Below are 24,611 nucleotides of genomic sequence, written 5' to 3' on the forward strand. Positions count from 1 at the left end.
TGTGCGAGCGGGAGCACCCATAGCGCTGAACTGGTTGTGGCTTCGAGGAAAACAAATGCGGCAGGTTGCGCTCGGGGCGAGTGTCAAAGGCACGTGCTGCGGCGAGGGAAATCACCGGCCGGGGGCCACGGGCCGCTAATGAGTGGGGCGCAAAGCGGTGCCAGCACGTGCCTCTCTGGGCTGTCGGGGCATTGTCCGCAGGTGCAGCTGCAGACATCGCCTAAGTTGCACCGTCCGTGGTGGGGATCGGTCGAGCTTGTGGAAGTTAATCGGCCCTTGTGAAGTGAACCAGTCGTGGTGTACGAAGGGACCGGTAGCTACGGGAATCATCGATGAAGGGGGCGTGGTCATGTGACGGAAGAGAACGGTGGAGTCTACTGGGAGAGCGAGCGTCCAGAGTCAGCGAGAAGGTTCGGGAAGGGGGGCATGGTCATGTGACTGAAGGGAACGGTGGAGTCCCCCGGTGGAGCGAGCATCCAGAGTCGGCGAGAATGATCGAGAAAAGGGGCGTGGCCTCGTGTTGGTATATAAGGGAGATGCGCGGGAGACTCGGGGCTGTTGCGGTGGAGGTCTCCGCCTGATGCCAAGTGAACGTGTCTTCAATGAGATGCCATCTCAAGGGAAGTGTGTCGAGTCGTCATTGCGTCAGTGTCGTGACGCAGTTCGGAGACAGGAATCATTGGAGGTGCCTTCTTTACTCTTGCACGCGAAGGGGACTGCACGCACCCTACGTGGGTGCACACTCTTTATGTATATCTCACACACAGCCGTGCCTACTCTCAGCGGTACTACCTAGCTAGTACAGTTGGCAGGCTGTCGAGCTAGCGGGGCCCGGTGATTAGGGGCGGAGCCAGGATGTTGACTTTGGGGGGGGGGGGGAGCGGGGGGGGGTTGACTTCAATATTCTGAGATATCCAGTGTAATGTTTTCCAATGGGCGCCACAAAATGCGTAAAACAAATTGTCTTGGATTTGAACTCGGAGTTTATTAATAGGTCGGAGCCGCTGATGTGGCTGATAAGTTCGATGAGTTCGAAAGGCTGCCGCTCAAGCAGCCTGCCGGGCAGCACAAAATGGCAGCCTGCAGGCCAGCACGAGGTGGCAGCCTGCAGGGCAGCACACAAGGTGGCAGCCTGCAGGGCAGCACACAAGGTGGCAGCCTGCAGGGCAGCACAAGGTGGCAGCCTGCAGCATTTTGCAGCAGCCGGATATCCGGTTATCCCGATTACCGACTTTCCCAAAATTTAAGGGGGGGCCGAGCCCCCCCCCCAGCCCCCCCCCCATGGCTCCGCCCCTGCCGGCGATGGTGAAGATGGCGGCGGCGACGACGGTGACGAACGGCGAGGAGATCCACTTTTAGCAACAGCCCCGAGCTCCCGCCTCAGGGCGTGGCCTCGCCCCGCCCTGGCCACGCCCCCCTTTTGGAACCTACCAGCAGGTTCCCGAGGGCTTCCAGATGGACCCCTTCCAGAGCTTTCCCTTCGCTGTCTTACTCCCCGTATCTACTTTCGCCTGCTGACGTGCGGTGCTGCCACGCTCTGCCGGTAACACTTTTCGTCAGCAAGCAAGGACGCAATAGTGCCATCTTGATTTGAAGCTTTCGTGACTGCAGGAATCCACGCTCTTCATTCCCTTCAAGTAAAGTCATCACGTGGTAAGCGGGGAGAAAAAACTAAATAGACCAACGCAAGCGACCGTCCTCAGGTGTGAACGAGGGGGAAATCTTTCGATTGAAAGCTTTCGTGACTGCAAGGATTCATCTTCTTGGGTCCTTTCGGTAAAGTCACCACCACGTAGAATGAGAATGAAATAATAAAATAAAACAATAAAATTCTCACGACGTTTTGGCCACAACGCGAGCGGCCTTCTTCAGGTGAAGGAACAAAAAACTGTCGGGACGACAGAGCTCATTGGAGCTCATTGGAGCTCTGTCGTCCCGACAGTTTTTTTGTTCCTTCACCTGAAGAAGGCCGCTTGCGTTGTGGCCGAAACGTCGTGAGAATTTTATTGTTTTATTTTATTATTTAGTTCTCGTTCTACGTGGTGACTTTACCGAAAGAACCAAAGAAGAGGGGGAAATCTGCTGAGGCCGCCTGTTTATGAAGGTTTAGAGATGGGCGGGGCAGCCGACTTTAAATGTGGGCGGGGCAGCCGACATTAAATGTGGGCGGGGCAGCCGACATTAAATGTGGGCGGGGCAGCCGACATTAAATGTGGGCGGGGCAGCCGACATTAAACGTGAGCTCGGCGAGAGCCGTGGCTCACAAATTTGTCGCGAGCGATTTACGTCGAGATCTATTTCAATTTTTTGTATCCTACCTGCGTGAACTTTTACCGAAAGAACCACGTCGGGCGTTTTTTACTCACGGCAATGCGGCACGGCGTAACGCGCACGTTATTTTCAGCAAAAACGTCTCTCTCTCTCTCTCCTCTCTCCCCGCCCTCCTCTCTTTCACCGCAGCTCTTCCGATGTGCATTTTGGCGAGGGCACCGCTGGGGTGGGGGGAGGGGGGGCGGGGAAATGTTTCGATTGGGGAGACGAAGGGTGGTTGGTACCCGTCGGCATTCGATCGCTCGTTTTTTTTACTTTTTTTAATTTTCATTTCTCTCGCGCCAATCAAAAAAAAATTGGGCGGGCGGACGGACGACGGGAAATCTCCTCCAACGGTCACGCCAGCACCGACTTTCGGCTCGGCTCATCGCCACTTCCGCTTGCCGCCGCCGTCACCGGCGGCCTTGGCCACGTGCGGCCGGTGAGCGACGGCGAGCGCCCCCCAGGACTGGGCGAGCAGCACAATGGGCAGCAGCACCCAGAGGCCGTCGAAGAAGACGAGGTAGAGCCAGAGGAGGTCGGCGCTGTCGGTGCGCAGGCTGGCGCTGCCCGCCAGCCACTCGGGGGCGGACGTCATCCAGCCGCCGCACACGCACAGGCACACCTGTACAAAGTGGCTACGTACAGCTCGCACACGCACAGGCACACCTGTACAAAGTGGCTACGTACAGCTCGCACACGCACAGGCACACCTGTACACTGTGGCTACGTACAGCTCGCACACGCACAGGCACACCTGTACAAAGTGGCTACGTACAGCTCGCACACGCACAGGCACACCTGTACAAAGTGGCTACGTACAGCTCGCACACGCACAGGCACACCTGTACAAAGTGGCTACGTACAGCTCACACACGCACAGGCACACCTGTACAAAGTGGCTACGTACAGCTCACACACGCACAGGCACACCTGTACAAAGTGGCTACGGGCGGGCGGGGGAGGGGAGGGGGGAGCGTGGCGGTGGTGTGGGTGGAGGCGGCGGCGATGCGGGCTAGTGGTGCGGGCAGTTGTGTTGACGGCGATGTGGGTTAGTGGTGTGAGCGGAGGCGGTGGTGGTGATGGTGTGAGCGGAGGCGGTGATGGTGGTGGTGGTGTGGGCGGAAGTGGTGATGCGGGTTAGTGGTGTGGGCGGAGGTGGTGATGGTGGTGTGGGCGGAGGTGGTGATGGTGGTGTGGGTGAGTGAGTGCGCGGTGGAGACAACGTGGTTAGTGGTGCTGGTGGAGATGCGTCGTTACATGGACACCCCACAGCGTCGTCACGGATACGGTGACACCCACAGCGCCCCCCAGCGGTAGTGCGGCATGACCCCTACCGGTAGTGTGGCGTTACCCCCTACCGGTAGAGTGGCTTGACCCCTACTGGTAGAGCGGCGTGACCCCTACCGGTACAGCGGCGTGACCCCTACCGGTAGAGCGACGTGACCCTTACCGGTAGTGTGGCGTTACCCCCTAACGGTAGTGTGGCGTTACCCCTACTGGTAGTGCGGCGTGACCCCCTACCGGTAGAGTGGCGTGACCCCTACCGGTCGAGCGGCGTGACCCCTACCGGTAGAGCGGCGTGACCCCTACAGGTAGAGCGGCGTGACCCCTACCAGTAGTGCGGCGTGACCTCTACCAGTAGTGCTTGTCCTGGACGATGGCGAACACCAGCAGCAGCGCCAGGGGCCCCGCAACCGCCACCATCAGGATCTCGAGCGCCACCACGGTGGGGTCCGAGTGAAGCCAGCGGCTGTCGGCGCGACCGTACTCCTTCCCTGCGGCACGCCGGGGCACGGCGTCGGCACGGCACGGTCGCCGCAAGGCGCCGTTTCAGATGTCATTTTTATTGTACCAGGTAAGGTCCCACTGAGGTCTCTACATCTCATCTACAAACTAAACTATTTTTATTGTACTAGGCAAGGTCCCACTGGGCTCTCTCCATGTCATCTACAAACTAAACTATTATTATTTTACCAGGTAAAGTCCCACTGAGGTCTCAACATCTCATCTACAAACTAAACTATTTTTATTGTAACCAGGTAAGGTCCCACTGAGGTCTCAACATCTCATCTACAAACTAAACTATTTTTATTGTAACCAGGTAAGGTCCCACTGAGGTCTCTACATCTCATCTACAAACTAAACTATTTTTTTTATATAAAGCTTTCGTGACTGCAGTAATTCATATTCTTAGTTTTTTCGGTTAAGTCACGTTGAAGGGAAACAATAACGTGACTTTACCGAAAGAAATAAGAATATGAATATAAACTATTTTTATTGCAACCAGGTAAGGTCCCACTGACCTCTCTACATCTCATCTACAAAACTAAACTATTTTTGCTCCGTGGTTCTTTCGGTAAAGTCACGTAGGAAATTAAATCAAACAATAATAATAAAATCTGACGTTTCGATTGCAACACAAGCAACCGTCATCAGGTAACAGTGAACGAGAAAACAAGCACACAGCAAACTTAGAAACACGATGCAACACAACACAGAGAGCTGGCATGGACGTGAACCCCGGTGAGCAGTTGGCTTACACAGCATGGAGTGGACGCTGTCCGACTCAGGCAGAGATCTCACCAGCGAGATGCAGACGAAGGGACCCTCCTGCAGGCACAAAGACAAAGGTCCCCCCCACCCCCACCGTGTAGCCTCAGACAGACTGTTGGGGCAAGTGCTGTGTAGCAACACCAACATCGCAGGCTGGTGTAGCTACACCATCACTCACAGAGTGTAGCTACACCATCACTCACAGAGTGTAGCTACACCATCACCAGCGTAGCTACACCATCACTCACCCAGTGTAGCTACACCATCACCAGCGTAGCTACACCACCAGTGTAGCTACACCATCACCAGTGTAGCTACACCATCAATCACCCAGTGTAGCTACACCATCACCAGTGTAGCTACACCATCACTCACCCAGTGTAGCTACACCATCACAAGCGTAGCTACACCATCACTCACTAGTGTAGTTACACCATCACTCACCCAGTGTAGCTACACCATCACCAGTGTAGTTACACCATCACTCACCCAGTGTAGCTACACCATCACCAGCGTAGCTACACCATCACCAATGTAGCTACACCATCACTAACCCAGTGTAGCTACACCATCACCAGCGTAGCTACACCATCACTCACTCAGTGTAGCTACACCATCACTCACCCAGTGTAGCTACACCATCACCAGTGTAGCAACACCATCACCAGCGTAGCTACACCATCACTCACTCAGTGTAGCTACACCATCACCAGTGTAGCTACAGCATCACCAGTGTAGCTACACCATCACTCACCCAGTGTAGCAACACCATCACCAGTGTAGCTACACCATCACCAGTGTAGCTACACCATCACTCACCCAGTGTAGCAACACCATCACCAGCGTAGCTACACCATCACCAGTGTAGCTACACCATCACTCACCCAGTGTAGCAACACCATCACCAGTGTAGCTACACCATCACTCACCCAGTGTAGCTACACCATCACCAGTGTAGCTACACCATCACTCACCCAGTGTAGCTACACCATCACCAGAGTAGCTAAACCATCACCAGTGTAGCTACACCATCACCCACCCATTGTAGCTACACCATCACCAGTGTAGCTACACCATCACTCACCCAGTGTAGCTACACCATCACCAGTGTACCTACACCATCACCCAATCAGTGTAGCTACACCATCACAAGTGTAGCTACACCATCACCAATGTAGCTACACCATCACTCACCCAGTGTATCTACACCATCACCCAGTGTAGCTACACCAACACTCACCCAGTGTAGCTACACGATCACTCACCCAGTGTAGCTACACCATCACCAGTGTAGCTACACCATCACCAGTGTAGCTACACCATCACCAGTGTAGCTACACCATCACCCAGTGTAGCTACACCATCACCAGCGTAGCTACACCATCACTCACCCAGTGTAGCTACACCATCACTCACCCAGTGTAGCTACACCATCACTCACCCAGTGTAGCTACACCATCACCAGAGTAGCTACACCATCACTCACCCAGTGTAGCTACACCATCACCAGCGTAGCTACACCATCACCAGTGTACCTAGACCATCACCCAATCAGTGTAGATACACCATCACAAGTGTAGCTACACCATCACCAGTGTAGCTACACCATCAATCACCCAGTGTAGCTACACCATCACTCACCCAGTGTAGCTACACCATCACAAGCGTAGCTACACCATCACTCACTCAGTGTAGTTACACCATCACCAGCGTAGCTACACCATCACCAGTGTAGCTACACCATCACTCACCCAGTGTAGCTACACCATCACAAGCGTAGCTACACCATCACTCACCCAGTCTAGCTACACCATCACCAGCGTAGCTACACCATCACCAGTGTAGCTACACCATCACTCACCCAGTGTATCTACACCATCACCAGCGTAGCTACACCATCACTCACTCAGTGTAGCTACACCATCACTCACCCAGTGTAGCTACACCATCACCAGCGTAGCTACACCATCACTCACTCAGTGTAGCTACACCATCACTCACCCAGTGTAGCTACACCGTCACCAGCGTAGCTACACCATCACCAGTGTAGCTACACCATCACTCACCCAGTGTAGCAACACCATCACCAGCGTAGCTACACCATCACTCACCCAGTGTAGCTACACCATCACCAGAGTAGCTAAACCATCACCAGTGTAGCTACACCATCACCCACCCAGTGTATCTACACCATCACCAGTGTAGCTACACCATCACTCACCCAGTGTAGCTACACCATCACCAGTGTACCTACACCATCACCCAATCAGTGTAGCTACACCATCACAAGTGTAGCTACACCATCACCAGTGTAGCTACACCATCACTCACCCAGTGTAGCTACACCATCACCAGTGTACCTACACCATCACCCAATCAGTGTAGCTACACCATCACAAGTGTAGCTACACCATCACCAGTGTAGCTACACCATCACTCACCCAGTGTATCTACACCATCACCCAGTGTAGCTACACCATCACCAGCGTAGCTACACCATCACTCACCCAGTGTAGCTACACCATCACCAGTGTAGCTACACCATCACTCACCCAGTGTAGCTACACCATCACCAGCGTAGCTACACCATCACTCACCCAGTGTAGCTACACCATCACCAGCGTAGCTACACCATCACCAGTGTAGCTACACCATCACTCACCCAGTGTAGCTACACCATCACCAGTGTAGCTACACCATCACTCACCCAGTGTAGCTACACCATCACCAGAGTAGCTAAACCATCACCAGTGTAGCTACACCATCACCCACCCAGTGTAGCTACACCATCACCAGTGTAGCTACACCATCACTCACTCAGTGTAGCTACACCATCACCAGTGTAGCTACACCATCACTCACCCAGTGTAGCTACGCCATCACTCACCCAGTGTAGCTACACCATCACCAGTGTAGCTACACCATCACTCACCCAGTGTAGCTACACCATCACCAGAGTAGCTAAACCATCACCAGTGTAGCTACACCATCACCCACCCAGTGTAGCTACACCATCACCAGTGTACCTACACCATCACCCAATCAGTGTAGCTACACCATCACAAGTGTAGCTACACCATCACCAGTGTAGCTACACCATCACTCACCCAGTGTAGCTACACCATCACCAACGTAGCTACACCATCACTCACCAGTGTATCTACACCATCACCCAGTGTAGCTACACCATCACCAGTGTAGCTACACAAACACTCACCCAGTGTAGCTACACGATCACTCACCCAGTGTAGCTACACCATCACCAGCGTAGCTACACCATCACTCACCCAGTGTATCTACACCATCACCCAGTGTAGCTACACCATCACCAGTGTAGCTACACCAACACTCACCCAGTGTAGCTACACGATCACTCACCCAGTGTAGCTACACCATCACCAGCGTAGCTACACCATCACTCACCCAGTGTAGCTACACCATCACCAGCGTAGCTACACCATCACCAGTGTAGCTACACCATCACTCACCCAGTGTAGCTACACCATCACTCACCCAGTGTAGCTACACCATCACTCACCCAGTGTAGCTACACCATCACCAGCGTAGCTACAGCATCACCCACCCAGTGTAGCTACACCATCACCCAGTGTAGCTACACCATCACCAGCGTAGCTACACCATCACCAGTGTAGCTACACCATCACCAGTGTAGCTACACCATCACTCACCCAGTGTAGCTACACCATCACTCACCCAGTGTAGCTACACCATCACCAGCGTAGCTACACCATCACTCACCCAGTGTAGCTACACCATCACCAGCATAGCTACACCATCACCCAGTGTAGCTACAGCATCACCCACCCAGTGTAGCTACACCATCACCAGTGTAGCTACACCATCACCCACCCAGTGTAGCTACACCATCACCAGCATAGCTACACCATCACCCAGTGTAGCTACAGCATCACCAACCCAGTGTAGCTACACCATCACCAGTGTAGCTACACCATCACTCACCCAGTGTAGCTACACCATCACCAGTGTACCTACACCATCACCCAATCAGTGTAGCTACACCATCACAAGTGTAGCTACACCATCACCAGTGTAGCTACACCATCACTCACCCAGTGTAGCTACACCATCACCAGTGTACCTACACCATCACCCAATCAGTGTAGCTACACCATCACAAGTGTAGCTACACCATCACCAGTGTAGCTACACCATCACTCACCCAGTGTATCTACACCATCACCCAGTGTAGCTACACCATCACCAGCGTAGCTACACCATCACTCACCCAGTGTAGCTACACCATCACCAGTGTAGCTACACCATCACTCACCCAGTGTAGCTACACCATCACCAGCGTAGCTACACCATCACTCACCCAGTGTAGCTACACCATCACCAGCGTAGCTACACCATCACCAGTGTAGCTACACCATCACTCACCCAGTGTAGCTACACCATCACCAGTGTAGCTACACCATCACTCACCCAGTGTAGCTACACCATCACCAGAGTAGCTAAACCATCACCAGTGTAGCGACACCATCACCCACCCAGTGTAGCTACACCATCACCAGTGTAGCTACACCATCACTCACTCAGTGTAGCTACACCATCACCAGTGTAGCTACACCATCACTCACCCAGTGTAGCTACGCCATCACTCACCCAGTGTAGCTACACCATCACCAGTGTAGCTACACCATCACTCACCCAGTGTAGCTACACCATCACCAGAGTAGCTAAACCATCACCAGTGTAGCTACACCATCACCCACCCAGTGTAGCTACACCATCACCAGTGTACCTACACCATCAACCAATCAGTGTAGCTACACCATCACAAGTGTAGCTACACCATCACCAGTGTAGCTACACCATCACTCACCCAGTGTAGCTACACCATCACCAGCGTAGCTACACCATCACTCACCCAGTGTATCTACACCATCACCCAGTGTAGCTACACCATCACCAGTGTAGCTACACCATCACTCACCCAGTGTAGCTACACGATCACTCAGCCAGTGTAGCTACACCATCACCAGCGTAGCTACACCATCACTCACCCAGTGTAGCTACACCATCACCAGCGTAGCTACACCATCACCAGTGTAGCTACACCATCACTCACCCAGTGTAGCTACACCATCACTCACCCAGTGTAGCTACACCATCACTCACCCACTGTAGCTACACCATCACCAGCGTAGCTACAGCATCACCCACCCAGTGTAGCTACACCATCACCCAGTGTAGCTACACCATCACCAGCGTAGCTACACCATCACCAGTGTAGCTACACCATCACCAGTGTAGCTACACCATCACTCACCCAGTGTAGCTACACCATCACTCACCCAGTGTAGCTACACCATCACCAGCGTAGCTACACCATCACTCACCCAGTGTAGCTACACCATCACCAAAATAGCTACACCATCACCCAGTGTAGCTACAGCATCACCCACCCAGTGTAGCTACACCATCACCAGTGTAGCTACACCATCACCCACCCAGTGTAGCTACACCATCACCAGCATAGCTACACCATCACCCAGTGTAGCTACAGCATCACCAACCCAGTGTAGCTACACCATCACCAGTGTAGCTACACAATCACTCAACCAGTGTAGCTACACCATCACAAGTGTAGCTACACCATCACCAGTGTAGCTACACCATCACCAGTGTAGCTACACCATCACCAGCGTAGCTACACCATCACTCACCCAGTGTAGCTACACCATCACCAGCGTAGCTACACCATCACTCACCCAGTGTAGCTACACCATCACCAGCAAAGCTACACCATCACCCAGTGAAGCTACAGCATCACCCACCCAGTGTAGCTACACCATCACCAGTGTAGCTACACCATCACTCACCCAGTGTAGCTACACCATCACTCACCCAGTGTAGCTACACCATCACTCACCCAGTGTAGCTACACCATCACTCACCCAGTGTAGCTACACCATCATCAGTGTAGCTACACCATTACCCAGTGTAGCTACACCATCACTCACCCAGCATAGCCACACCATCACCAGCGTAGCTACACCATCACCAACGTAGCTACACCATCACCCAGTGTGGCTACACCATCACCAGTGTAGCTACACCAACACTCACCCAGTGTAGCTAGACGATCACTCACCCAGTGTAGCTACACCATCACCAGCGTAGCTACACCATCACTCACCCAGTGTAGCTACACCATCACCAGTGTAGCTACAGCATCACCAGCGTAGCTACACCATCACTCACCCAGTGTAGCTACACCATCACCAGTGTACCTAGACCATCACCCAATCAGTGTAGCTACACCATCACAAGTGTAGCTACACCATCACCCAGTGTAGCTACACCATCACTCACCCAGTGTAGCTACACCATCACTCACCCAGTGTAGCTACACCATCACCAGCGTAGCTACACCATCACCCAATCAGTGTAGCTACACCATCACTCACCCAGTGTAGCTACACCATCACTCACCCAGTGTAGCTACACCATCACCAGTGTAGCTACACTATCACTCACCCAGTGTAGCTACACCATCACCAGCGTAGCTACACCATCACTCACCCAGTTGTAGCTACACCATCACCAGCATAGCTACACCATCACCCAGTGAAGCTACAGCATCACCCACCCAGTGTAGCTACACCATCACCAGTGTAGCTACACCATCACCCACCCAGTGTAGCTACACCATCACCAGCATAGCTACACCATCACCCAGTGTAGCTACAGCATCACCAACCCAGTGTAGCTACACCATCACAAGTGTAGCTACACGATCACTCACCCAGTGTAGCTACACCATCACTCACCCAGTGTAGCTACACCATCACCAGTGTAGCTACACCATCACCAGCGTAACTACACCATCACTCACCCAGTGTAGCTACACCATCACCAGCGTAGCTACACCATCACCAGTGTAGCTACACCATCACTCACCTAGTGTAGCTACACCATCACCCAGTGTAGCTACACCATCATTCACCCAGTGTAGCTACACCATCACCAGCGTAGCTACACCATCACTCACCCAGTGTAGCTACACCATCACCAGCGTAGCTACACCATCACTCACCCAGTGTAGCTACACCATCACCAGCGTAGCTACACCATCACTCACCCAGTGTAGCTACACCATCACCAGTGTAGCTACACCATCACTCACCCAGTGTAGCTACACCATCACCAGCGTAGCTACACCATCACTCACCCAGTGTAGCTACACCATCACCAGCGTAGCTACACCATCACCAGTGTAGCTACACCATCACTCACCCAGTGTAGCTACACCATCACCAGTGTAGCTACACCATCACTCACCCAGTGTAGCTACACCATCACCAGAGTAGCTAAACCATCACCAGTGTAGCTACACCATCACCCACCCAGTGTAGCTACACCATCACCAGTGTAGCTACACCATCACTCACTCAGTGTAGCTACACCATCACCAGTGTAGCTACACCATCACTCACCCAGTGTAGCTACGCCATCACTCACCAAGTGTAGCTACACCATCACCAGTGTAGCTACACCATCACTCACCCAGTGTAGCTACACCATCACCAGAGTAGCTAAACCATCACCAGTGTAGCTACACCATCACCCACCCAGTGTAGCTACACCATCACCAGTGTACCTACACCATCACCCAATCAGTGTAGCTACACCATCACAAGTGTAGCTACACCATCACCAGTGTAGCTACACCATCACTCACCCAGTGTAGCTACACCATCACCAGCGTAGCTACACCATCACTCACCCAGTGTATCTACACCATCACCCAGTGTAGCTACACCATCACCAGTGTAGCTACACCAACACTCACCCAGTGTAGCTACACGATCACTCACCCAGTGTAGCTACACCATCACCAGCGTAGCTACACCATCACTCACCCAGTGTAGCTACACCATCACCAGTGTAGCTACACCATCACCAGTGTAGCTACACCATCACTCACCCAGTGTAGCTACACCATCACTCACCCAGTGTAGCTACACCATCACTCACCCAGTGTAGCTACACCATCACCAGCGTAGCTACAGCATCACCCACCCAGTGTAGCTACACCATCACCCAGTGTAGCTACACCATCACCAGCGTAGCTACACCATCACCAGTGTTGCTACACCATCACCAGTGTAGCTACACCATCACCAGTGTAGCTACACCATCACTCACCCAGTGTAGCTACACCATCACTCACCCAGTGTAGCTACACCATCACCAGCATAGCTACACCATCACCCAGTGTAGCTACAGCATCACCCACCCAGTGTAGCTACACCATCACCAGTGTAGCTACACCATCACCCACCCAGTGTAGCTACACCATCACCAGCATAGCTACACCATCACCCAGTGTAGCTACAGCATCACCAACCCAGTGTAGCTACACCATCACCAGTGTAGCTACACAATCACTCAACCAGTGTAGCTACACCATCACAAGTGTAGCTACACCATCACCAGTGTAGCTACACCATCACCAGTGTAGCTACACCATCACCAGCGTAGCTACACCATCACTCACCCAGTGTAGCTACACCATCACCAGCGTAGCTACACCATCACTCACCCAGTGTAGCTGCACCATCACCAGCAAAGCTACACCATCACCCAGTGAAGCTACAGCATCACCCACCCAGTGTAGCTACACCATCACCAGTGTAGCTACACCATCACTCACCCAGTGTAGCAACACCATCACTCACCCAGTGTAGCTACACCATCACTCACCCAGTGTAGCTACACCATCACTCACCCAGTGTAGCTACACCATCACCAGTGTAGCTACACCATTACCCAGTGTAGCTACACCATCACTCACCCAGCATAGCCACACCATCACCAGCGTAGCTACACCATCACCAACGTAGCTACACCATCACCCAGTGTGGCTACACCATCACCAGTGTAGCTACACCAACACTCACCCAGTGTAGCTAGACGATCACTCACCCAGTGTAGCTACACCATCACCAGCATAGCTACACCATCACTCACCCAGTGTAGCTACACCATCACCAGTGTAGCTACACCATCACCAGCGTAGCTACACCATCACTCACCCAGTGTAGCTACACCATCACCAGTGTACCTAGACCATCACCCAATCAGTGTAGCTACACCATCACAAGTGTAGCTACACCATCACCCAGTGTAGCTACACCATCACTCACCCAGTGTAGCTACACCATCACTCACCCAGTGTAGCTACACCATCACCAGCGTAGCTACACCATCACCCAATCAGTGTAGCTACACCATCACTCACCCAGTGTAGCTACACCATCACTCACCCAGTGTAGCTACACCATCACCAGTGTAGCTACACTATCACTCACCCAGTGTAGCTACACCATCACCAGCGTAGCTACACCATCACTCACCCAGTTGTAGCTACACCATCACCAGCATAGCTACACCATCACCCAGTGAAGCTACAGCATCACCCACCCAGTGTAGCTACACCATCACCAGTGTAGCTACACCATCACCCACCCAGTGTAGCTACACCATCACCAGCATAGCTACACCATCACCCAGTGTAGCTACAGCATCACCAACCCAGTGTAGCTACACCATCACAAGTGTAGCTACACGATCACTCACCCAGTGTAGCTACACCATCACTCACCCAGTGTAGCTACACCATCACCAGTGTAGCTACACCATCATCAGCGTAACTACACCATCACTCACCCAGTGTAGCTACACCATCACCAGCGTAGCTACACCATCACCAGTGTAGCTACACCATCACTCACCTAGTGTAGCTACACCATCACCCAGTGTAGCTACACCATCATTCACCCAGTGTAGCTACACCATCACCAGCGTAGCTACACCATCACTCACCCAGTGTAGCTACACCATCACCAGCGTAGCTACACCATCACTCACCCAGTGTAGCTACACCATCACCAGCGTAGCTACACCATCACTCACCCAGTGTAGCTACACCATCACCAGCAAAGCTACACCATCACCCAGTGTAGCTACAGCATCACCCACCCAGTGTAGCTACACCATCACCAGTGTAGCTACACCATCACTCACCCAGTGTAGCTACACCATCACCAGTGTAGCTACACCATCACTCACCCAGTGTAGCTACACCATCACCAGCGTAGCTACACCATCACTCACCTAGTGTAGCTACACCATCACTCACCCAGTGTAGCTACACCATCACTCACCCAGTGTAGCTACACCATCACCAGCGTAGCTACACCATCACTCACCTAGTGTAGCTACACCATCACTCACCCAGTGTAGCTGCACCATCACTCACCCAGTGTAGCTACACCATCACCAGTGTAGCTACACCATCACTCACCCAGTGTAGCTACACCATCACCAGTGTAGCTACACCATCACTCACCCAGTGTAGCTACACCATCACCAGTGTAGCTATACCATTACCCAGTGTAGCTACAGCATCACCCACCCAGTGTAGCTACACCATCACCAGTGTAGCTACACCATCACCCACCCAGTGTAGCTACACCATCACCCAGTGTAGCTACACCATCACTCACCCAGTGTAGCTACACCATCACAAGTGTAGCTACACCATCACCAGTGTAGCTACACCATCACCAGTGTAGCTACACCATCACTCACCCAGTGTAGCTACACCATCACCAGTGTAGCTACACCATCACCAGCGTAGCTACACCATCACTCACCCAGTGTAGCTACACAATCACCAGTGTAGCTACACCATAACCCAGTGTAGCTACACCATCACTCACCCAGCATAGCTACACCATCACCAGCGTAGCTACACCATCACCAACGTAGCAACACCATCACTCACCCAGTGTAGCTACACCATCACCAGTGTAGCTACACCATAACCCACCCAGTGTAGCTACACCATCACCAGCATAGCTACACCATCACCAGTGTAGCTACACCATCACAAGTGTAGCTACACCATCACCAGTATAGCTACACCATCACTCACCCAGTGTAGCTACACCATCACCAGCGTAGCTACACCATCACTCAGCCAGTGTAGCTACACCATCACTCACCCAGCATAGCCACACCATCACCAGTGTAGCTACACCATCACCAACGTAGCTACACCATCACTCACCCAGTGTAGCTACACCATCACTCACCCAGTGTAGCTACACCATCACCAGTGTAGCTACGCCATCACCCACCCAGTGTAGCTACACCATCACCAGCATAGCTACACCATCACCAGTGTAGCTACACCATCACAAGTGTAGCTACACCATCACTCACCCAGTGTAGCTACACCATCACCAGCGTAGCTACACCATCACTCACCCAGTGTAGCTACACCTTCACTCACCCAGTGTAGCTACACCATCACCAGCGTAGCTACACCATCACTCAACCAGTGTAGCTACACCATCACCAGCGTAGCTACACCATCACTCACCCAGTGTAGCTACACCATCACCAGCATAGCTACACCATCACTCAGTGTAGCTACAGCATCACCCACCCAAGGTAGCAACGCCATCACCAGCGTAGCTACACCATCACTCACCCAGTGTAGCTACACCATCACCCAGTGTAGCTACACCATCACTCACCCAGTGTAGCTACACCATCACTCACCCAGTGTAGCTACACCATCACCAGTGTAGCTACACCATCACTCACCCAGTGTAGCTACACCATCACCAGCGTAGCTACACCATCACTCACCCAGTGTAGCTACACCATCACCAGTGTAGCTACACCATTACTCACCCAGTGTAGCTACACCATCACCAGAGTAGCTAAACCATCACCAGTGTAGCTACACCATCACTCACCCAGTGTAGCTACACCATCACCAGTGTAGCTACACCATCACCCAATCAGTGTAGCTACACCATCACTCACCCAGTGTAGCTACACCATCACCAGCGTAGCTACACCATCACCAGTGTAGCTACACCATCACTCACCCAGTGTAGCTACACCATCACCAGTGTAGCTACACCATCACTCACCCAGTGTAGCTACACCATCACTCACTCAGTGTAGCTACACCATCAAGAGCGTAGCTACACCATCACCCACTCAGTGTAGCTACACCATCACTCACCCAGTGTAGCTACACCATCACTCACCCAGTGTAGCTACACCATCACCAGTGTAGCTACACCATCACTCACCCAGTGTAGCTACACCATCACCAGAGTAGCTAAACCATCACCAGTGTAGCTACACCATCACCCACCCAGTGTAGCTACACCATCACCAGTGTAGCTACACCATCACTCACTCAGTGTAGCTACACCATCAAGAGCGTAGCTACACCATCACTCACCCAGTGTAGCTACACCATCACTCACCCAGTGTAGCTACGCCATGACTCACCCAGTGTAGCTACACCATCACCAGTGTAGCTACACCATCACCAGTGTAGCTACACCATCACCCACCCAGTGTAGCTACACCATCACCAGAGTAGCTAAACCATCACCAGTGTAGCTACACCATCACCCACCCAGTGTAGCTACACCATCACCAGTGTACCTACACCATCACCCAATCAGTGTAGCTACACCATCACAAGTGTAGCTACACCATCACCAGTGTAGCTACACCATCACTCACCCAGTGTAGCTACACCATCACCAGCGTAGCTACACCATCAATCACCCAGTGTATCTACACCATCACCCAGTGTAGCTACACCATCACCAGTGTAGCTACACCAACACTCACCCAGTGTAGCTACACCATCACTCACCCAGTGTAGCTGCACCATCACCAGTGTAGCTACACCATCACTCACCCAGTGTAGCTACACCATCACCAGCGTAGCTACACCATCACCAGTGTAGCTACACCATCACTCACCCAGTGTAGCTACACCATCACCAGTGTAGCTACACCATCACTCACCCAGTGTAGCTACACCATCAAGAGCGTAGCTACACCATCACTCACCCAGTGTAGCTACACCATCACTCACCCAGTGTAGCTACACCATCACTCACCCAGTGTAGCTACACCATCACCCACCCAGTGTAGCTACACCATCACCAGTGTAGCAACACCATCACTCACCCAGTGTAGCTACACCATCACCAGTGTACCTACACCATCACCCAATCAGTGTAGCTACACCATCACAAGTGTAGCTACACCATCACCAGTGTAGCTACACCATCACTCACCCAGTGTAGCTACACCATCACTCACCCAGTGTAGCTACACCATCACCAGCGTAGCTACACCATCACTCACCCAGTGTAGCTACACCATCACCAGCATAGCTACACCATCACCCAGTGTAGCTACAGCATCAACCACCCAGTGTAGCTACACCATCACCAGTGTAGCTACACCATCACCCAATCAGTGTAGCTACACCATCACTCACCCAGTGTAGCTACACCATCACCAGCGTAGCTACACCATCACCAGTGTAGCTACACCATCACTCACCCAGTGTAGCTACACCATCACCAGTGTAGCTACACCATCACTCACCCAGTGTAGCTACACCATCACTCACTCAGTGTAGCTACACCATCAAGAGCGTAGCTACACCATCACCCACTCAGTGTAGCTACACCATCACTCACCCAGTGTAGCTACACCATCACTCACCCAGTGTAGCTACACCATCACCAGTGTAGCTACACCATCACTCACCCAGTGTAGCTACACCATCACCAGAGTAGCTAAACCATCACCAGTGTAGCTACACCATCACCCACCCAGTGTAGCTACACCATCACCAGTGTAGCTACACCATCACTCACTCAGTGTAGCTACACCATCAAGAGCGTAGCTACACCATCACTCACCCAGTGTAGCTACACCATCACTCACCCAGTGTAGCTACGCCATGACTCACCCAGTGTAGCTACACCATCACCAGTGTAGCTACACCATCACCAGTGTAGCTACACCATCACCCACCCAGTGTAGCTACACCATCACCAGAGTAGCTAAACCATCACCAGTGTAGCTACACCATCACCCACCCAGTGTAGCTACACCATCACCAGTGTACCTACACCATCACCCAATCAGTGTAGCTACACCATCACAAGTGTAGCTACACCATCACCAGTGTAGCTACACCATCACTCACCCAGTGTAGCTACACCATCACCAGCGTAGCTACACCATCAATCACCCAGTGTATCTACACCATCACCCAGTGTAGCTACACCATCACCAGTGTAGCTACACCAACACTCACCCAGTGTAGCTACACCATCACTCACCCAGTGTAGCTGCACCATCACCAGTGTAGCTACACCATCACTCACCCAGTGTAGCTACACCATCACCAGCGTAGCTACACCATCACCAGTGTAGCTACACCATCACTCACCCAGTGTAGCTACACCATCACCAGTGTAGCTACACCATCACTCACCCAGTGTAGCTACACCATCAAGAGCGTAGCTACACCATCACTCACCCAGTGTAGCTACACCATCACTCACCCAGTGTAGCTACACCATCACTCACCCAGTGTAGCTACACCATCACCCACCCAGTGTAGCTACACCATCACCAGTGTAGCAACACCATCACTCACCCAGTGTAGCTACACCATCACCAGTGTACCTACACCATCACCCAATCAGTGTAGCTACACCATCACAAGTGTAGCTACACCATCACCAGTGTAGCTACACCATCACTCACCCAGTGTAGCTACACCATCACTCACCCAGTGTAGCTACACCATCACCAGCGTAGCTACACCATCACTCACCCAGTGTAGCTACACCATCACCAGCATAGCTACACCATCACCCAGTGTAGCTACAGCATCAACCACCCAGTGTAGCTACACCATCACCAGTGTAGCTACACCATCACCCACCGAGTGTAGCTACACCATCACCAGCATAGCTACACCATCACCCAGTGTAGCTACAGCATCACCAACCCAGTGTAGCTACACCATCACCAGTGTAGCTACACCATCACTCACCCAGTGTAGCTACACCATCACAAGTGTAGCTACACCATCACCAGTGTAGCTACACCATCACTCACCCAGTGTAGCTACACCATCACCAGTGTTGCTACACTATCACCAGCGTAGCTACACCATCACTCACCCAGTGTAGCTACACCATCACTCACCTAGTGTAGCTACACCATCAACCAGTGTAGCTACACCATCACTCACCCAGTGTAGCTACACCATCACCAGCGTAGCTACACCATCACTCACCCAGTGTAGCTACACCATCACCAGCAAAGCTACGCCATCACCCAGTGAAGCTACAGCATCACCCACCCAGTGTAGCTACACCATCACCAGTGTAGCTACACCATCACTCACCCAGTGTAGCTACACCATCACCAGCGTAGCTACACCATCATTCACCCAGTGTAGCTACACCATCACTCACCCAGTGTAGCTACACCATCACCAGTGTAGCTACACCATCACTCACCCAGTGTAGCTACACTTTCACCAGTGTAGCTACACCATTACCCAGTGTAGCTACACCATCACTCACCCAGCATAGCCACACCATCACCAGCGTAGCTACACCATCACCAACGTAGCAACACCATCACTCACCCAGTGTAGCTACACCATCACCAGTGTAGCTACACCATCACCCACCCAGTGTAGCTACACCATCACCAGCATAGCTACACCATCACCAGAGTAGCTACACTATCACCAGTGTAGCTACACCATCACTCACCCAGTGTAGCTACACCATCACCAGCGTAGCTACACCATCACTCACCCAGTGTAGCTACACCATCACCCAGTGTGGCTACACCATCACCAGTATAGCTACACCAACAATCACCCAGTGTAGCTAGACGATCACTCACCCAGTGTAGCTACACCATCACCAGCGTAGCTACACCATCACTCACCCAGTGTAGCTACACCATCACCAGTGTAGCTACACCATCACTCACCCAGTGTAGCTACACCATCACCAGTGTAGCTACACCTTCACTCACCCAGTGTAGCTACACCATCACCAGCGTAGCTACACCATCACTCACCCACTGTAGCTACACCATCACCAGTGTAGCTACAGCATCACCCACCCAGTGTAGCTACACCATTACCAGCGTAGCTACACCATCACTCACCCAGTGTAGCTACACCATCACCCAGTGTAGCTACACCATCACTCACCAAGTGTAGCTACACCATCACTCACCCAGTGTAGCTACACCATCACCAGTGTAGCTACACCATCACTCACCCAGTGTAGCTACACCATCACCAGCGTAGCTACACCATCACTCACCCAGTGTAGCTACACCATCACCAGTGTAGCTACACCATCACTCACCCAGTGTAGCTACACCATCACCAGAGTAGCTAAACCATCACCAGTGTAGCTACACCATCACTCACCCAGTGTAGCTACACCATCACCAGTGTAGCTACACCATCACCCAATCAGTGTAGCTACACCATCACTCACCCAGTGTAGCTACACCATCACCAGTGTAGCTACACCATCACCAGCGTAGCTACACCATCACTCAACCAGTGTAGCTACACCATCACCAGCGTAGCTACACCATCACTCACCCAGTGTAGCTACACCATCACCAGCATAGCTACACCATCACTCAGTGTAGCTACAGCATCACCCACCCAGTGTAGCAACACCATCACCAGTGTAGCTACACCATCACTCACCCAGTGTAGCTACACCATCACCAGCGTAGCTACACCATCACTCACCCAGTGTAGCTACACCATCACCAGTGTAGCTACAGCATCACCCACCCAGTGTAGCTACACCATTACCAGCATAGCTACACCATCACTCACCCAGTGTAGCTACACCATCAGCCAGTGTAGCTACACCATCACTCACCCAGTGTAGCTACACCATCACTCACCCAGTGTAGCTACACCATCACCAGTGTAGCTACACCATCACTCACCCAGTGTAGCTACACCATCACCAGCGTAGCTACACCATCACTCACCCAGTGTAGCTACACCATCACCAGTGTAGCTACACCATTACTCACCCAGTGTAGCTACACCATCACCAGAGTAGCTAAACCATCACCAGTGTAGCTACACCATCACTCACCCAGTGTAGCTACACCATCACCAGTGTAGCTACACCATCACCCAATCAGTGTAGCTACACCATCACTCACCCAGTGTAGCTACACCATCACCAGCGTAGCTACACCATCACCAGTGTAGCTACACCATCACTCACCCAGTGTAGCTACACCATCACCAGTGTAGCTACACCATCACTCACCCAGTGTAGCTACACCATCACTCACTCAGTGTAGCTACACCATCAAGAGCGTAGCTACACCATCACCCACTCAGTGTAGCTACACCATCACTCACCCAGTGTAGCTACACCATCACTCACCCAGTGTAGCTACGCCATCACCAGTGTAGCTACACCATCACTCACCCAGTGTAGCTACACCATCACCAGAGTAGCTAAACCATCACCAGTGTAGCTACACCATCACCCACCCAGTGTAGCTACACCATCACCAGTGTAGCTACACCATCAAGAGCGTAGCTACACCATCACTCACCCAGTGTAGCTACACCATCACTCACCCAGTGTAGCTACGCCATGACTCACCCAGTGTAGCTACACCATCACCAGTGTAGCTACACCATCACCAGTGTAGCTACACCATCACCCACCCAGTGTAGCTACACCATCACCAGAGTTTCTAAACCATCACCAGTGTAGCTACACCATCACCCACCCAGTGTAGCTACACCATCACCAGTGTACCTACACCATCACCCAATCAGTGTAGCTACACCATCACAAGTGTAGCTACACCATCACCAGTGTAGCTACACCATCACTCACCCAGTGTAGCTACACCATCACCAGCGTAGCTACACCATCAATCACCCAGTGTATCTACACCATCACCCAGTGTAGCTACACCATCACCAGTGTAGCTACACCAACACTCACCCAGTGTAGCTACACCATCACTCACCCAGTGTAGCTACACCATCACCAGTGTAGCTACACCATCACTCACCCAGTGTAGCTACACCATCACCAGCGTAGCTACACCATCACCAGTGTAGCTACACCATCACTCACCCAGTGTAGCTACACCATCACCAGTGTAGCTACACCATCACTCACCCAGTGTAGCTACACCATCAAGAGCGTAGCTACACCATCACTCACCCAGTGTAGCTACACCATCACTCACCCAGTGTAGCTACACCATCACTCACCCAGTGTAGCTACACCATCACCCACCCAGTGTAGCTACACCATCACCAGTGTAGCTACACCATCACTCACCCAGTGTAGCTACACCATCACCAGTGTACCTACACCATCACCCAATCAGTGTAGCTACACCATCACAAGTGTAGCTACACCATCACCAGTGTAGCTACACCATCACTCACCCAGTGTAGCTACACCATCACTCACCCAGTGTAGCTACACCATCACCAGCGTAGCTACACCATCACTCACCCAGTGTAGCTACACCATCACCAGCATAGCTACACCATCACCCAGTGTAGCTACAGCATCACCCACCCAGTGTAGCTACACCATCACCAGTGTAGCTACACCATCACCCACCGAGTGAAGCTACACCATCACCAGCATAGCTACACCATCACCCAGTGTAGCTACAGCATCACCAACCCAGTGTAGCTACACCATCACCAGTGTAGCTACACCATCACTCACCCAGTGTAGCTACACCATCACAAGTGTAGCTACACCATCACCAGTGTAGCTACACCATCACTCACCCAGTGTAGCTACACCATCACCAGTGTTGCTACACTATCACCAGCGTAGCTACACCATCACTCACCCAGTGTAGCTACACCATCACTCACCTAGTGTAGCTACACCATCACCCAGTGTAGCTACACCATCACTCACCCAGTGTAGCTAGACGATCACTCACCCAGTGTAGCTACACCATCACCAGCGTAGCTACACCATCACTCACCCAGTGTAGCTACACCATCACCAGCAAAGCTACACCATCACCCAGTGAAGCTACAGCATCACCCACCCAGTGTAGCTACACCATCACCAGTGTAGCTACACCATCACTCACCCAGTGTAGCTACACCATCACCAGCGTAGCTACACCATCACTCACCCAGTGTAGCTACACCATCACTCACCCAGTGTAGCTACACCATCACCATTGTAGCTACACCATCACTCACCCAGTGTAGCTACACTTTCACCAGTGTAGCTACACCATTACCCAGTGTAGCTACACCATCACTCACCCAGCATAGCCACACCATCACCAGCGTAGCTACACCATCACCAACGTAGCAACACCATCACTCACCCAGTGTAGCTACACCATCACCAGTGTAGCTACACCATCACCCACCCAGTGTAGCTACACCATCACCAGCATAGCTACACCATCACCAGTGTAGCTACACCATCACCAGTGTAGCTACACCATCACTCACCCAGTGTAGCTACACCATCACCAGCGTAGCTACACCATCACTCACCCAGTGTAGCTACACCATCACCCAGTGTGGCTACACCATCACCAGTATAGCTACACCAACACTCACCCAGTGTAGCTAGACGATCACTCACCCAGTGTAGCTACACCATCACCAGCGTAGCTACACCATCACTCACCCAGTGTAGCTACACCATCACCAGTGTAGCTACACCATCACTCACCCAGTGTAGCTACACCATCACCAGTGTAGCTACACCTTCACTCACCCAGTGTAGCTACACCATCACCAG

The 24,611-nt window shown here is 52.3% G+C and overlaps 1 pseudogene; it reads right to left on the reverse strand.

The window, feature by feature from the left end:
- LOC142928853 (emopamil-binding protein-like) overlaps nucleotides 1-24,611 on the reverse strand; it is a 41,515-nt pseudogene that overhangs the window by 3,701 nt on the left and 13,203 nt on the right.

The sequence above is a fragment of the Petromyzon marinus genome, chromosome 24, assembly GCF_048934315.1.
Source record: "Petromyzon marinus isolate PM22_M1 ecotype Great Lakes invasive population chromosome 24, UKy_Petmar_22M1.pri1.0, whole genome shotgun sequence".
NCBI classification, from domain to species: domain Eukaryota; kingdom Metazoa; phylum Chordata; class Hyperoartia; order Petromyzontiformes; family Petromyzontidae; genus Petromyzon; species Petromyzon marinus.